General features: G+C 38.5%; 1 long non-coding RNA gene across 1 annotated transcript; it reads left to right on the top strand.

The window, feature by feature from the left end:
* The first annotated feature begins 4999 nt into the window (after nt 1–4999).
* LOC308676698 lies at nt 5000–16097 on the top strand. Its single transcript, XR_014028346.1, has 3 exons — nt 5000–5090; nt 10797–10908; nt 16002–16097. It is a non-coding gene; the product is annotated as an uncharacterized lncRNA (long non-coding RNA).
* Nucleotides 16098–16582: the final 485 nt, after the last annotated feature.

The raw sequence follows: 16582 nt of genomic DNA, 5'->3' as shown, positions 1-16582 counted from the left end.
TGATAAGTTCAGATATTTGCTGAGATTGAATTTTTAAAGCATCTTGTAAATCTTTTAATGTTAATGCGGGTGCAGATGCCACAGGGGGTGGCATCAAAGCCTGTAATGCAGAATGTTGAACTGGTGATGCACCAGCAGTTCTAGGAGCAGAAACTTTAGCTGGTTTAGAAGCCATTTTAACATCCAGTTAACTTTCGTTGCGCACTTTCACTTTTTCACCCAACTTGCAACTTTGTTACTTCCCTATTAAATGTCCAAGTCTTTAAGTTCACTTTTAGACCAATGTCAAATATTTTGCGCAGAGTGACTTTAAAAAACACAATTTCTTCCTTCTCAATCTTTTATTTTATAATATTTCCCTTATCCTTTTGTTCTTCCCGTTTTCACTGACAAATCACTCCTGTGCCATCTTTCTTCCTTTCTTTTAGAATAAACTGGAGTTAAAGATTATATACTTGCTATTTCAATATTCTCCTGCACAGCTCTGCCTGCATCCAAGTAATCCAAAATACGATATTGATTGCAGGGATGGTTGCAGTGTCCTGCTCTGTTCCAAAGCCTTGGAACAGAGGAGTCCCCGAGTCCGGAGCTAATTCAGACTCCAGAGGAGCTCTCACCCTTCAACCCCCAGAATAATAATTCTGGGGGTCTAGGGGAGCTCTACCCCTACCTGAATGCTCATCCTCCCCTCTTCTCCCAAGGGGAGGGTTTCCGAACCGCAAAACAGCTGATTGTCGCTGTTTTCGCGATTCAACGGAAAACAATGGGGCTGATGGTTGGAACGGCCGCCATCGACGGAGCCTTGCCACCCGGAAGTCTCAGATTTTGTGAACTTCTTGTATGAGCTTAGTGTATACTGTAGATCTACTGTTTCTTCTGCCTCTTTGCACTATCCACTTTGTATCATTTGAAAATGTTTCAATTCTGGGCTTGATTATATTAGTTTGAATAGCTTGCTCTTGGGCAGCCAAAAACAAGCCTTCAGATTTTTTTTAATGTTCCAGTTGTAAGCCATTGCCAGGCTGTATCCTTAACCACTTTCCCCTCAATCCTTTGTAGAAACTAACAGTGTAATACTTTTCCTTGCCAGCACTCTGTGTTTTTATTATTTCGCTATTCATGTTTTCTTTCCTTCACATTCAGTAAGCTCCAATTTTTAACTTGCATCAATGCTTGTTCTTGGTTGTCTTTTACATAATCATCCAATCTAAACTATCAATATCACTACGGGGACGTGATGTGTAGTGAATAGCCATCAGTTTTCTTGTTTTGCAGTCCAAACTGTCCAGTTCAACTTGTGTCCAGTTAATAATTCCAGCAGTGTATCATATCACCATAACATATCAATATCTGGTATGGCCCAGATATTGATGGCTTTGATTGTGTTTCACCATTCAATTTTGTCTTTAGCACTTTTCTCATTGTCTGGATGCATTCTTTACTAATCACATTTTTAACTTGTCCATGTTTGGACAAGAGCCGTGGTGGTGCAGTGGTTAGAATGCAGTACTGCAGGCTAACTCACTGCTCACTCCAGGAGTTCTATTCTGAATGGCTCAAGTTGACTCAGATTGTTGACTGTAAACAGCTTAGAGAGGGCTGTAAAGCACTATGAAGTGGTATATAAGTCTAAGTGCTATTGCTATTGGTATAAATTTTATCCAACTGTAAAATCCTCAGATACTTGAAGGCTTCATCCTGGTGGCTCTTGATGGTTTGGCCATTTTAATTCCATTACTATTCATGACTTCATCTCAATTTATTGCTACTGTAGCATATTTCTCTAGGCCAAATTACATTGCTGTATTTGTGCTAAACATTCTTACCTTATTTGTCAATGACTGACAATGATTTTTGATTTTGTTTTTGAAAATTTTATTAAATATACATTTAAAAACAAAAGTGGACATGATTCAACTTCCCTAGCTACAACACTACTATTAGTATTATCTTATGTTACAGAAAGAAATAACAAAAACCTAAAATACAATCTATAACAGGACAGAGTATAAAAAACTGTACATATAAGATCTGTCGGTTTTTTTAGTAAACTGTCATTCATTCCTCAGCGTTATATTTACGTATCTTTCAGTTATGTCCATTATATAGATGCTAATAAAAAATCCTTACATTATCAACCAATCAAACAATGTTCATCTCAGCGATCCTCCTTAACTCTAACCAATTGTACAAATTTTGCCAAATTTCATAATACTCCATTTCGTTCTTATTTTTGATCTCTAGGGTTAACCTGTCCATTTCAGCGCAGGATAAAATTTTATCTATTATTTCTTCTTCAGTGGGTGTCTCCTTTCTTTTCCATTTTTGGGCATATGCCAGTCTTGCTGCTGTTAAGATATGTACTAATAAGTAGAGAGATGCTTTACTGAGATTATCGTTAATAATCCCTAATAAAAAAAATTCTGGTTTTAAATCATTTTTTTGTCATAATATTTCTTCCAACCAATTTTTAATCCACTGCCAAAAAAATTTCGCTTCTGAACATTCCCACCACATATGATAATAAGTCCCTGGAAGCCTTCTGCATTTCCAGCATATTGGTGAGATTTTTTTATCTATTTTTGCTAACCTTGTAGGGGGAAGATGCCATCTATAAAACATCTTGTACAAATTCTCTTTATAGGAGGTGGCTAGCGTTAACCTCCTATTTCTATCCCATAATAGTTTCCAATTATCTAAGTCAATATTATAACCAAAATTTTTACTCCAGGTTAACATTGTTTCTTTTACCTGTTCTTCTAATAAATCCTGTTCTAATAAATATTGGTATATCTTTTTTATCAATCGATCTTCTGTTCCTAGAAGAATTTTATCTAATTGTGTATGCTCTAATTTTATCCCTGGTTCTTTTTTATCTTTTCTGTATCGTGACTGTATTTGTAAGTATGCCCACCATTCCAACTCTACACCATCTTCTGATAATCTTTTCTTGTTTTCAGGTCTCCATTTTCATCTAAAAGATCTTTATATGTAACTACACTTCCTAGATTTATAAATTTAGGGTGCATAAAAATCTCTTATATACATAGCCAATTGGGAATTTTTATATAATTATTTTTTTTAATTTTTATCCACACATCTAATAATGCCCGTCTAATATGATGATTCTGAAAATACTGATGAGCCCTATATTTTCCATCCCACATTATAGCATGCCACCCAATTTGCATGTCATGACCTTCTAATGCTAGTAGTCTTCTATTCCTTAAATGTATCCAATCCTTTATCCATACCGCTATTGCTACTTGATAATATTTTTCCCAATCTGGGAGGCCGAGCCCTCCTCTTTCCTTTGCATCCTGTAATAATTTTAACTTGATTCTCGGTTTTTTACCTTGCCAGATAAATTTAGATGTAACTCTATTTAAAATTTCAAAAAAATCCTTGCCTAATTTAATTGGTACACATTGGAATAAAAAGAGTTATTTGGGCAGTATATTCATCTTGATTGTCGCTATTCTTCCCATAAAAGAGAGCTGCAAGTTTTTCCATCTATCTAGGTGTACTATAATTTGGTCCATTAATTTATCATAATTTTCTCTTTTAAGTGTAGTACATCTTGCTGATAGTTGGATCCCCAAATACTTTACTCTTTTAGATGTCTGGATGTCAATTTTTTCTACTAACTCAGTCTCTTGTAAGTTGGACATATTTTTAACGAGCATTTTAGTTTTTTCTTTGTTAATTTTTAATCCCGCAACATCTCCATAATTTTCCAGCACCTGTAATAATCTTGTTCCAGATTCTAAAGGGTCTTCCAGAATTAAAACTAAATCATCCGCATAAGCTTGTAGTTTAAATATCTCTTTTCTGATTTCTAATCCTTTAATCATCTTATCTTTTCAGATTATTCTTGTGAGTACTTCTAAAGAAAGAATGAATAATAAAGGAGATAGTGGACAGCCTTGTCTCGTACCTTTTTGTATTTGAATGCTATTTGTTAATTCTCCGTTTATGATTACTTTTGCCTCTTGCTTGGAATAGATTGCTTTAAACATATTTATAATTTTTTCTCCGAATTCCATCTGTTTGAGTTGAGTCAACATAAAATTCCATTTGACATTATCAAAGTCTTTCTGAGCATTGACAAAAATTAATGCCACTTGTTTTTCGCTATGAAATTCATAGTATTCTAAGATGTCTAGTATGATCCTGACGTTATGTCTAATTTGTCTTTTAGGCAAGAAGCCGTTTTGGTCAGTATGAATAAATTCCGCTAAATATTTTTTTAATCTTTCTGCCATTATAGTCGTGAAAATCTTGTAATCCGTGTTCAGTAAAGAAATGGGTCTATAATTTTTAATACAGGTCAAATCAGAGTTTTCTTTAGGGATTAGTGAGATGATTGCTTCTTTCCATGAGTTTGGAATTTTTGCTGTGTTTAGTACCTCATTAAATAAATCCAATAGTGTTGGGACCAAAAGTTATTGGAGGTTTTTATATATTTCAGACGGTAGTCCATCAGGGCCAGGTGTTTTATTACTTTTTTGTTTTTTAATAGCTTCCATAATTTCCTGAACTGTTATATCTTTATTTAATATATTTTGAAATTCTTCTGAAACCTTCGGTAGGTCTGCTTTCATAAGATATTTATAATTTTTGATTTTCCATAAAGCTTCAGATCATCCATATAAAGCAAATGTGAGATTTTATTAGCATTTTTTGCTGTTAAATATTATTATTTACAGTACCACCTCCCTTCACCTATTGTTTTGTGCCGTGACACTACATCTAAGGAGAGTTTCTCTTGGACCTGAGGAAACATAACTACATTAAACTTTGTAAAAGAAGCCAGTGCATATTTTTATCTTTTAGGTTTATACAGCAGGGTGCCACATTAGTTGAAAAGAATTGTTTTGATAATCTATCCACCCTCCTACCTACAGTAATAGGCATCTTCAACTTCCAAGTTTTTTTTTTCCTTCCCTAGGAAACATCCTCTTGGTAAACGGTACTGCTTGTGGCGAAATTAAAATCACTGACTTCGGCCTTTCGAAAATCATGGATGATGACAGTTACAATTCAGTTGATGGCATGGAGCTGACATCACAAGGGGCTGGTACATACTGGTGGGTATATAATCTACTTTTTGTCTTGCACATTCCATAATATTCTAAGGGTACCTGTCATTAAAACTTGAGGAAAAACAGAAAAGACATACATTTTGCCGAAAGGAGATTTTTTTGTAAAGTGGGAGTAATAGTGAAGACAATAAATTCAACAGAGTATATCATGATCATTCTTTTCAGAGGAAACTAGGTGCCTCTTAGGGATGTGTAAAACAATTCAGGAACAGTACATTCTAGAGAACCTCAGAACATTCTATCCCTAAATAAGTGAGTTTTGCACATCCTTTATTTTCCCTACTCATTTACTGGTCTGACCTATTGAAAATATTCTTTGAAAAGATGAGATGCACATAAATATCTAAGGGACCTTCCTTGTACAATCTATAGCAGAGTCCTTCTTAATGATTCCTGGTTACAAATACTCATTTGGATATGTGAGAAGGGCCATCTCTTGCCTCGTTACCAAAGTATAGATATCCCAGACAACAGAAAAATTATCCTGAGAATATTTTAAGTAAAAAAAAATTGCAAAAGACATACTTATTTCTGTGTATTACTCCTATGGAAATTAATTTTAAAAAATAATTTAAAAAGTCTTGAATATTTTTCCTCTAGGATAGCTAGTAGGTAGGAGAATCAGTATAGCCTATTACACTCATAACTTCCATTTCAAGTTCAGAACATATTGTCCACTTTCTACACACATTCGACTGCAGCTGTCACATACCAGAATGATTGTAGTGCACCACTTCTGAAGGGCACCTTCTCTGAGAATCCTAAACTGGGTAATGAGGTGCACATTATAGGTAACCACTGGTACAGCATCTACTTCACAAGAAAAGACCAGATCAGCAGTGCTCTACTGATGGTAGCTTACCTGAAATACAAGGTAGATGATCTAGGGTCTGTAATCTGTGCTCTTCAGGCAGAAATTAGGTGTCCAGTTCAGCCCTTCTACCCTATTGAGCCTCTGTGCTATCAGCCCCCTCTACCACAAAGATCCTGCAGGAGAAGGGCAGTGTGGACAACCGTGGGATCTGGCAGGGTGAGATCTGTGAACCATAAACCCAAAGCTTTCGCTGTTTCCCTGCACAACAGATACAGTGCCCTTTCTGACCTTAATAAGGACATTAAGGAGACAGGTAAAGGATACCTTTACTTGATAATAACTCAAATAAGCAGGGGATCGTGGTCCAAGATGAAAAACTTGCCTTCGACAGGGAGAAGTGTGAATCTGGTATTACACACCAGTCATGCAAGAACAGAAAGGCATCCAAAAAGAGAAGCCACCTTCTGGTTGGTGATTCAATTATAAGGGATGTAAATTTAGGAAAGGACACAGAGGTTTTGAAAGAGGTCAGGTGTCTTCCAGGTGCTACTGCCAGTAGGGACAAGAAGCGTATTTCTAAAATAATCAAGAATGCCAGCAAGGACTGTGATGTGGAGGCTATTGTACATCTTGGCACTAATGATCTGTCCCAAAAAGATGTACTCTCTGTGCAGAATGATTTCCAGAGCTTGGGGCAGGAACTTAGCAGAATAGGCTGTAGGCTTACTTTTTCAGAGGTTTTACCAGTGTATAAGGAGCAAAATGGAAAAGGCCAGCGTATAGCAGAATTTAATATGTGGCTAAAGGAGTGGTGTAAAGGAGAAGGCTTTGGTTATATTAGTCATGATGTCTGTAGCTGGTCCAATGAACAAATGTATAAAAGAGATGGTCTGCATCCATCCAAGAAAGGGACTGAGTTACTTGGCAATAAAATCACAGCTTTTTTGGAGGAACATTTAAACTAAATAATGGGGATAGTGAGTTAATTGATACAGAACATCACTGTCCCCGGCAATCTAAGAAAATAGGGGAAGCCAGGCACCACACAAGTTATGCAGCAAGTAAACACAGGGTCAGTCATAAAGGACTCAAATGTCGATACACTAATGCACAGAGTATGAACAGTAAGCAGGGTGAACTAGAAATTCAGGTAAATGAGGGCAGATATGATATTGTTGCCATTACGGAAACATGGTGGGACGAAACCTACCAATGGAACACACAGCTAGAGGGATTTAAACTATTTAAAAGAAACAGACTAAACAAAAGAGGAGGAGGAGTTGCTCTCTATATAAGAAATAACTTTATCTCTACAGAAATAGAGCACAACAATGACGAAAACTGTAAACTTGAAAGCATTTGGGTCAATATAAAAGGGGGAAAATGACATTGCCATAGGTGTATATTATAGGCCGCCCAACCAAGCAGAGGAAATAGATGAACTTTTTGCTAGTCAGCTAACTAAGGTATGTAAGAAGCACATCACAATAGTAATGGGGGACTTTAATTACCCTGATATCAACTGGGAGACAAACTCTGCACCAAGTGGAAGATCAAACAGATTCCTGTCAAACCTAGCAGTCAACGTTCTCTCCCAAAAAGTAGAGAAGGGAACTAGGGGATTAGCCATATTGGATTTAATTCTCACAAACAGAGATGAAATGATAGAAGGTGTCGAAGCCACAGGAACCTTGGGGGGAAGTGATCATGCAATATTGGAATTCAACATTCTGGAGGCACAAGCAATAGAACACAGCCAAACTAGAGTCTTGGACTTTAAAAGAGCTAATTTCAATAAACTTAGAGAGACCATGGGAAGAATTCAATGGATGAGAATCCTAAAGGGGAAAACAACTCAAGAAGCTTGGGAAATTTTGAAAAGTGAGATAATAAAGGCCCAGTCTAGTACAATACCAACAAAGAAGAAAAATAACAGCTCTCAAAAGAAACCAGCATGGCTGCATAAAGAACTCTCTGATAAATTGAAAGATAAAAAGGACAAGTATAAGAATTGGAAAGAGGGGCACATAACTAAGTCAGAATATCAGCAAATAGCCCGTGCCTGCAAAGATGAAGTGAGGAAAGCTAAGGCTCAAAATGAACTAAGGCTTGCGACCAAAGTCAAAAATAACAAAAAATGCTTCTTTCAACATATAAAAAAACAAGAAAAAAGTTAAGGAAATGATTGGTCCATTAGTGGGGGAAAGTGGCAAGAAGGTGACAAGCAATAGGGAGAAAGCAGAACTATTTAATTCGTTTTTTGCATCTGTCTTTACACAAAGGGAAAAAACAGTCCAACCTACCCAAACCAGTGCCATAAAAAACAGAATAGAAACGCAAGTTAAGATAGGCAAGAAAATGGTAAGTGAGCACCTGTCCAGCCTAGACGAGTTCAAATCACCAGGACCAGATGGATTACACCCCAAGGTTCTCAAGGAACTGGCAGACGTGATCTCAGAACCACTGAACTATATTTTTCAAAGATCCTGGAGCACTGGGGAACTACCAGAGGACTGGAAGAGAGCTGATGTAGTTCCCATCTTCAAAAAAGGGGAAAAAAATAGATCCAGGAAACTACAGACCTATCAGCCTGACCTCAATACCTGGGAAGATTCTGGAAAAGATAATCAAACAACAAATCAGCGAACACCTTGATGCAAACAAAGTCATCACTAAAAGTCAACATGGGTTTGTCAAAAACAGATCATGCCAGACAAATCTTATTACATTCTTTGACCAAGTGACAAAACTAGTGGACCAGAGGAATGCTGTAGATATAATTTACTTAGACTTCAGTAAGGCATTTGATAAAGTAGATCACAACCTACTACTTGATAAGATAGAAAAATGTGGGTTAGATAGCATTACCACCAGATGGATTCGTAGCTGGCTGACAGGCCGTACTCAGCGTGTGGTCCTCAATGGAACCGCATCTACATGGAGGGAAGTGTGTAGTGTAGCTCTGTTCTGGGCCCAGTGCTCTTCAATATCTTCATTAATGATTTGGATGAGGGGATAGATGGGGAACTCATCAAATTTGCAGACGACACCAAGCTGGCAGGAATAGCCAATACTCCAGAAGATAGGCTTAAGATACAGAAGGATCTGGACAGACTCGAACACTGGGCACTATCTAACAAAATGAAATTCAATGGTGAAAAAAGTAAGGTTCTACATTTAGGCAGGAAAAATCAAATGCATAGGTATAGTATAGGCGGTACCTTGCTCAATAGTAACTGTGAGAGGGATCTCGGAGTCTTAGTAGACAATCACTTCAATATGAGCCAGCAGTGTGCTGCAGCTGCCAAAAAAGCCAACACAGTGCTAGGCTGCATTAACAGAGGGATAGAATCAAGATCAAGTGAAGTACTAATACCACTTTACAATGCTTTGGTAAGGCCACACCTGGAATACTGCATCCAGTTTTGGTCACCACGATGTAAAAAAGATGTCGAGACTCTAGAAAGGGTACAGAGAAGAGCAACAAAGATGATTAGGGGGCTGGAGGCTAAAACATATAGGGAATGGTTGCTGGAATTGGGTATGTGTAGTCTAATGAAGAGAAGGGTGAGGGGTGACATGATAGCAGTGTTCCAATATCTCAGGGGCTACCACAAAGAAGAGGGAGTCAAGCTATTCTCCAAAGCACCTGAAAGCAGGACAAGAAGCAACGGATGGAAACTAGTCAAGGAGAGAAGCAACCTAGAACTAAGGAGAAACCTCCTAACAGTTAGAACAATTAACCAGTGGAACAACCTGCCTCCAAAGGTGGTGAATGCTCCAACACTGGAGGTTTTTAAGAAGAGACTGGACAGCCATTTGCCTGAAATGGTATAGGGTTTCCTGCCTGAGCAGGGGGTTGCACTAGATGACCTCCAAGGTCCCTTCCAACTTATTGTTGTTGTTGTTGTTGTTGTTATTGTTGTTGTTGTTGTTGTTGTTATTATTATTATTATTATTATTATTATTATTATTATTATTATTATTATTATTATTATTATTATTATTATTATTATTATTATTATTATTATCTTTTGCCTGACCTGAACAAGTAAGCATACTGCAAGATCTGGGCTGTGTAAAGACTGCTTGAGATACGTGTTTTTTTTCCCTATGCACATTGAAGTTTCAGTCCCCTTTCCTTGTAAGCCAACAAATTATAAGTATGTTTGAGAACAATTGCTCAGTTTTCAACTGAAGATGAAGGAGCTCCCTCCCCCTCCTTTATCACCCAAATTGCAGTGTTAGCCCTGATTAAAGAATTCGGATAACTCTCCAGAAAATGCAGATCCATTAATGTAAAACAGGTGCTAAGGACACTCTTTTAGGAGTCCATAATTATGTCAGAAGAGGTTGAAAATACAAAGGTGTGGCATAAAATACACAATGTTTATACCCAATGTAGTACAGGGAAATTTGGCAGTAACAAATAATGTTATATGATTATTCCAATAACTGGGCATACATTAATAAAGCCAGCTGATTTCCTATGCTTGAAAATTTTCATTGTTTCAGAGTAGTTTTGCACACACTAAATTGTAATAATTTGCTCAAAGCTGTAACAAAATGCCACTTTATTCAATTTTAAATCAAAGAAGCAAGTTAAAAGCAACTAGGTATTGTGCTACTATTTTTGCAACAACAAAAAAGTTAATGGAAATTTATAGTGTTCGTTTCAAACAACTAGTGTTTGGGACTGTCTATCTATGCCATATAGAACCAGAACATGGCCTGATAAGCAAAATAAAAATGTTTTAATTTTAACACGGAAATTCAGTAATAGTCCTTAGTTGAAATATGTTCTGTGACATAAATGGTTAATGGTGAAAAATAATCAGCATTTAAAATAAATGTAGCTATTGCTCTCTGTTCCTCAGGTATCTGCCCCCTGAATGTTTTGTGGTTGGGAAAGAGCCTCCAAAGATTTCAAATAAAGTTGATGTTTGGTCAGTAGGAGTAATTTTCTACCAGTGTCTTTATGGCAGAAAGGTAAGAATTAATCTACTGTGGAAGGGCAACTAAGCTGCTGCAAGAAATATTAAGTCATCTTGAACCTAAGTCTTATATGCATACAGTTACAGTTATTTTATTATTTTCTTTATTTTCTTTATTAAATTTATATGCTACCCATCTCACGGTTCAAAGTGAATCTGGGCGGCTTACAATGTAATAAAACACAGCTATAAAAACAATTACAGGTAGTCCTCGACTTACAACAGTTCATTTAGTGACTGTTCAAAGTTACAATGGCACTGAATAAAGTGACTTATGACCATTTTTCACAGTTACAACCTTTGCAGCATCCCCATGGTCATGTGATCAAAATTCAGATGCTTGGAAACTGGTTCATATTTATGACGATTGCTGTGTCCCGGGGTCATGTCATGATCGCCTTTTGTGATCGTGTGACAAGCAAAGTCAATGGGGAAGTCACATTCACTTAACAACCGGGTTGCTAACTTAAGAACTTCAGTGATTCACTTAACAACTGTGGCAAGAAATGTCATAAAATGGGGAAAACTCACTTAACAAATGTCTTGCTTAAAAACAGAAATTCGAGGACTACTTGTATAAATATAAAAACAGAATAAAATTACAAAAGATTAAGTACCGACTAAAAGACCATGGGTTCGGAGTGGAGCAGCAGTGGTGCCTTCTGTGTCATTGCACCAACCACCTCCAGCCTTCAACTTCTCCATCAGGTTTTAAGGCTCTTTCTGAAGGCCAAGAGGATAGGGGAGGATCTCACCTCTGGCAGCAAGATGTTCCAAAGGGCGGGGACCGTGGGAGAAAAGGCTCATCTCCTAGACCCCCCACCAGCTGAAATTCCTTGGCTAATGGGGTCAGCAGTAGCCCCCTTCTGCCAGAACGACTGGGGCTGGCCAATTCCATTGGGGCAAGACAGTTCCTCAGATACCCTGGACCTATGCCATAAAGGACTTTAAAGGTAATAACCAACATTTTGAACTGTACCCAGAAGCAGATCAGCAGCCAGTGTAGCTTATGTAACAGTGGTGTTACATGCACCACCCTAGGGGCCTCTAGAACTGTCCATGGTGACACATTCTCTACCAATTGTACCTTCCAAATACTCTTCAAGGGTATCCCCATGTAGAGCGTGTTGTAATAATCCAATCGAGAAATGACCAGGGCATGAATGACCAAGTAGAGAGCCTCCCTATCCATGAAAGGGCATAACTGGCACACAACTTGAAGTTGAGCAAAGGACCTCCTAGCTACAACTGCCACCTCCTCTTCAAGCAGGAGCCCTGACTCTAGGACCGGGGTGTCAAACTGCCTGCCTGTGGCCGGATGCATCATAGAAAAACCGCATCCACCCCATTCCCGGCGATGGCAAAAAAGTCATGATACGTCACGTAACATTGCAAGTAGTGCAACCCCATCCAGAACTAAATATGATAAACCTCTGGATCCCAAGGGTCCACATAAGCACAGCCACTCCATCTTACCATGGTTCAGCTGAAACCTGTTGTTCCCCATCCAGGTCCCCACAGAATCCAGGCACCACGAAAGGGCAGCTACAACATCACTTGGATTGCTAAGGATGGTGATGTAAAGCTGAGTATCATCAGTGTATTGATGATATCTCATTCTATGGTTTTGGATGATCTCACCCAGTGGTTTCATGTAGATGTTAAAAAGGAGCGGAGAGAGTACCAAGCCCTGCGGTGCCCCACAAAGGAGCAGTTGTGGGCTGGATCTCTCACCCACTATCAACACTGATTGAAACCAGCCGCAGAGAAAGGAACTGAACCAGGGCAACACTGCGCCGCCCAGTCCCAAATCCCTCAGGTGGTCCAAAGGATACTGTGGTCAATGGTATTGAAAGCCACCAAGAGGTCAAGAAAGGTGAGGATGGGTGCATTACCCACATCCCTCTCTGGCCAGAGATCATAGACAAGTGTGACCAATGCCATTTTTGTCCCATAACCAGGCATGAAACCTGACTGAAAGGTGTCTAGATAATCCGTTTCATCCAAGAGCCTCTGGAGCTGTAACACAACCACTTTTTTCTACCACCTTCCCTAAAAAGGGAAGGTGAGAGACTGGATGAAAATGGTTCAGCAGGGTGGGATCTAATGATGGCTTCTTAAGGAGGGGGCAGACCACACCCTTCTTAAAGGGTGCTGGGAACACCCCCTCCTGCAGTGATGTATTAATCACTGCATGCACCCACCCAGAAATTACTGTCCTGGAAGCTTTGACTAACCATGAGGAGCAGGGGTCTAATAAGCAAGTGGTTGCGCTGACAGCCTCGAGGACACTGTCCACTTCCTCAGGTCTAACAGGTTCAAACTGCTCCCAGATAATAGGGTAAGTCCATTTGCTGGGCATCTCTAATGGAATTGCACCATGCTTGGACTCCAGCTGAGAGCAAATCTGAGTAATTTTATCTGTCAGGTTCCTAAAATTAGGAGAAGTGTGGTAACACCTTTTACAACTAAGAAATTTTATTAAAAGGCATAAGCTTTCATGAACTAGTAAAGGTAAAGGTAAAGGTTCCCCCGCACATGCGTGCTAGTCGTTTCCAACTCTAGGTGCCGGTGCTCATCTCCGTTTCAAGGCCGAAGAGCCAGCGCTTGTCCGAGGACGTCTCCGTGGTCATGTGGCCGGCATGACTAGACGCCAAAGGCGCACGGAACGCTGTTACCTTCCCACCGTAGTGGTCCCTATTTTTCTACTTGCATTTTTACGTGCTTTCGAACTGCTAGGTTGGCAGAAGCTGGGACGAGTAACAGGCGCTCACTGCTACGCGGCACTCAGGATTCGACCCGCCAAACTGCCGACCTTCTGATCGACAAGCTCAGCGTCCTAACCCACTGAGCTACTGCGTCCCTTTCATGAACTATGGGTTCCTAAAAATCCTTTTGAAGTTAACTTCCATTTGATGTTTTAAAGCACATATCCTATCCAGTTGACATAACTTCAGTTTGTGCAAGTAGATTCTGTTAAAAGTGCCAGTGTTTATATAGCAAATCTTCTGAATTTATCAAATTTGTATATTGCCAAGGACTCCCAGCAGGAAACAACAATGCATAATAACATTGATATCACGTTTCCGATGTATGGGCTTTTCAAGTGACTCTGAGGCATTGTTTACCTTAAAAGTCCTTTATTTAGCCTAATACACCGGCAAATGCTTGCTCGAAGGAAGCTGGAATCTGAAATCTCTGCCCCCTTGCACAATATATTAAACACAATTCTCCACCTTTCTAATTTTGTCATTAATCATATTCTCCAATTAATTTAAAGAATCAGTTCCCTTCCATTAGACAACCCGCCAAGTTCTTATCTTCTTTAATGTCATATGGCCTTGAGGCACAATCTTCCTCCTCCCAGCCTTAACCCTATCTCTTAAAGCAATACACAAGTTTAACATATGAAATAGCTACTTCTTCATCTCTTGTCAAGCAAGAACATTCGATGTTAGCAGCATTGACAATTGACACTTCAATGGTTAAAATTGACATCATCACCACCATCATCATCATCTTAGCCATTGTCTATCCACTGCAGGATGAAGGCCTCTTCCGCATGTTTCCAACCAATATGGTCCTGAGCTTTCTTTTGTCAATTGGCCCTGCAATACTTGCTGATGTTGTCGATCCATCTTGTTTTAGGTCTCTTTTGTGGATGCTTTTTATCAAGTGGGATCCATTCTATGACTGCCTTGGTCCACCTGCCATCAGTTTTTCTTGCTACATGTGACCAGTCCATTTCCATTTCAATTCTTTTACTCATTTGATGATATTGTATACTTTCATTTGTTCTCTAATCAGTGTACAGGTCTTTCTATCTTGTCTTGTAATGCCAAGCATGCATCTTTCCATGGCTTTTTGCGCCACTCATAGCTTTTGTATCGATTGTGAGGTTATTGTCCATGTTTCACTGGCATATGTTAGAACAGAAAGCACACACTGATTGAAAACTTTTCAGGAATAGGGGGAGGTTGTTCTTGAAAATTATCCTTAGCTTGCCAAATGCCTGCCAACCACATTTAACATGCCATTCAATTTCCTTTATTGTATCACCTTCCATTGAGAACCATTGGCCAAGGTATATGACCATATCTTAACATTGACATATCTACATTATATATTAAACATGGTTAACCAACAATGTGAATGTCTTGAAGACTTCAGTCATTAATTTTATTCATGAACCTGAAATGTAATATTTATTAAAATCTTGGGTTGCTGTCCAACTCATATAGGAATGTTAGATGAAACTTGGGAAAGGAAAGGTGATATATATATACAGGAAAATGAGGGGATTTTTGAAGAGTATACTTGGAATTTAATTAATAATCACAGCTGGCAGTTGTTTCACACATCAAATGCAATTCACTCTCAATGAACAAATCCAGATAAAGCATTCCTCACAAATATTTCCCAGCCTTTGCTTAGACACAATTTTAGAGCCACAATTTCTCTAGTTAATTGGTTCCACTATTGAACTGCTCTTACCATTAAATAATGTTCCTACCATTGAGCTATCTTACAGTATAACAACGAGACCATTATTCCATGACTGGGACAATAGTGAATAGCCTTCTGTATGATCCCTTTTCAGTCAGGTAGAATGCTCTCTTATCCCTTCTTGTTCATCTTTTCTCAGAGCTAAATATCTAGCTCCCTCAGATTCTTGAGTTTCTAGCTCTGTTTCTAGCTCTTTAATCATCATTGCAGTCCTTCCTTGCAAACCAAAGAGAGAAGCAACCTAGAACTAAGGAGAAATTTTGTGACAGTTAGAACAATTAATCAGTGGAACAACCTGCCTCCAGAAGCTGTGAATGCTCCAACACTGGTAGTTTCTAAGAAGAGACTGGACAACCATTTGTCTGAAATGGTATAGAGTTTCCTGCCTGAGCAGGGGGTTGGACTAGATGACCTCCAAGGTCCCTCCCAACTATTATTATTATTATTGCTGGTTGTTGTTGTTGTTGTTGTTGTTGTTGTTGTTATTATTATTATTATTATTATTATTATTATTATTATTATTATTATTATTATTATTATTATTATTATTATTATTTGATGGGTTTTTCTCTTTCTTTGCAGCCCTTTGGTCACAACCAATCTCAGCAAGATATTCTGCAGGAAAACACCATCCTTAAAGCTACAGAAGTGCAGTTTCCTCCTAAGCCAGTGGTAACACCAGAAGCAAAGGTAAAAAGGGTTATATTTGATACACAGGAATAGGATCAGTCCATGCTTAGGGGTTTGTTTAATTCTACTACTGGAAGAGCATTGAATGTTTGAGCATATTCACCACTTGATTTGCTTATCACCTACTTCTAAATCAGAGGGGAAAATGTTTTTGCACTCCATAATCCTATTATCTACCTATCTCTCTTCACTGGAGATACGTTCTTTAAAACAGATAATAGAGTAATAAAAGTAGGGAGGAGTCATAGCTGCCTTTCAGTTGGATTTTTAAGAGGAATTCCTATATCAGAAACGAAAACATGACCTGGAAAAATCTACTTGAGGCAAATTTCATACTGCCTAGGAAGGTTTTTCTCCAAGTTTAATTTGCTGTAATACTCTGTTAACATTTAAAAACTTGATTTGTTTCTGCTAGTATGGATAGTTTCTTGCCTTTAAAGGGGGGGGCTAGCTTTTTGCCTTTAAAAAATGGG

Source organism: Vipera berus, assembly GCF_964194415.1.
Source record: "Vipera berus genome assembly, chromosome: W".
NCBI classification, from domain to species: domain Eukaryota; kingdom Metazoa; phylum Chordata; class Lepidosauria; order Squamata; family Viperidae; genus Vipera; species Vipera berus.
This window is presented reverse-complemented; position numbering and strand designations above follow the sequence as displayed.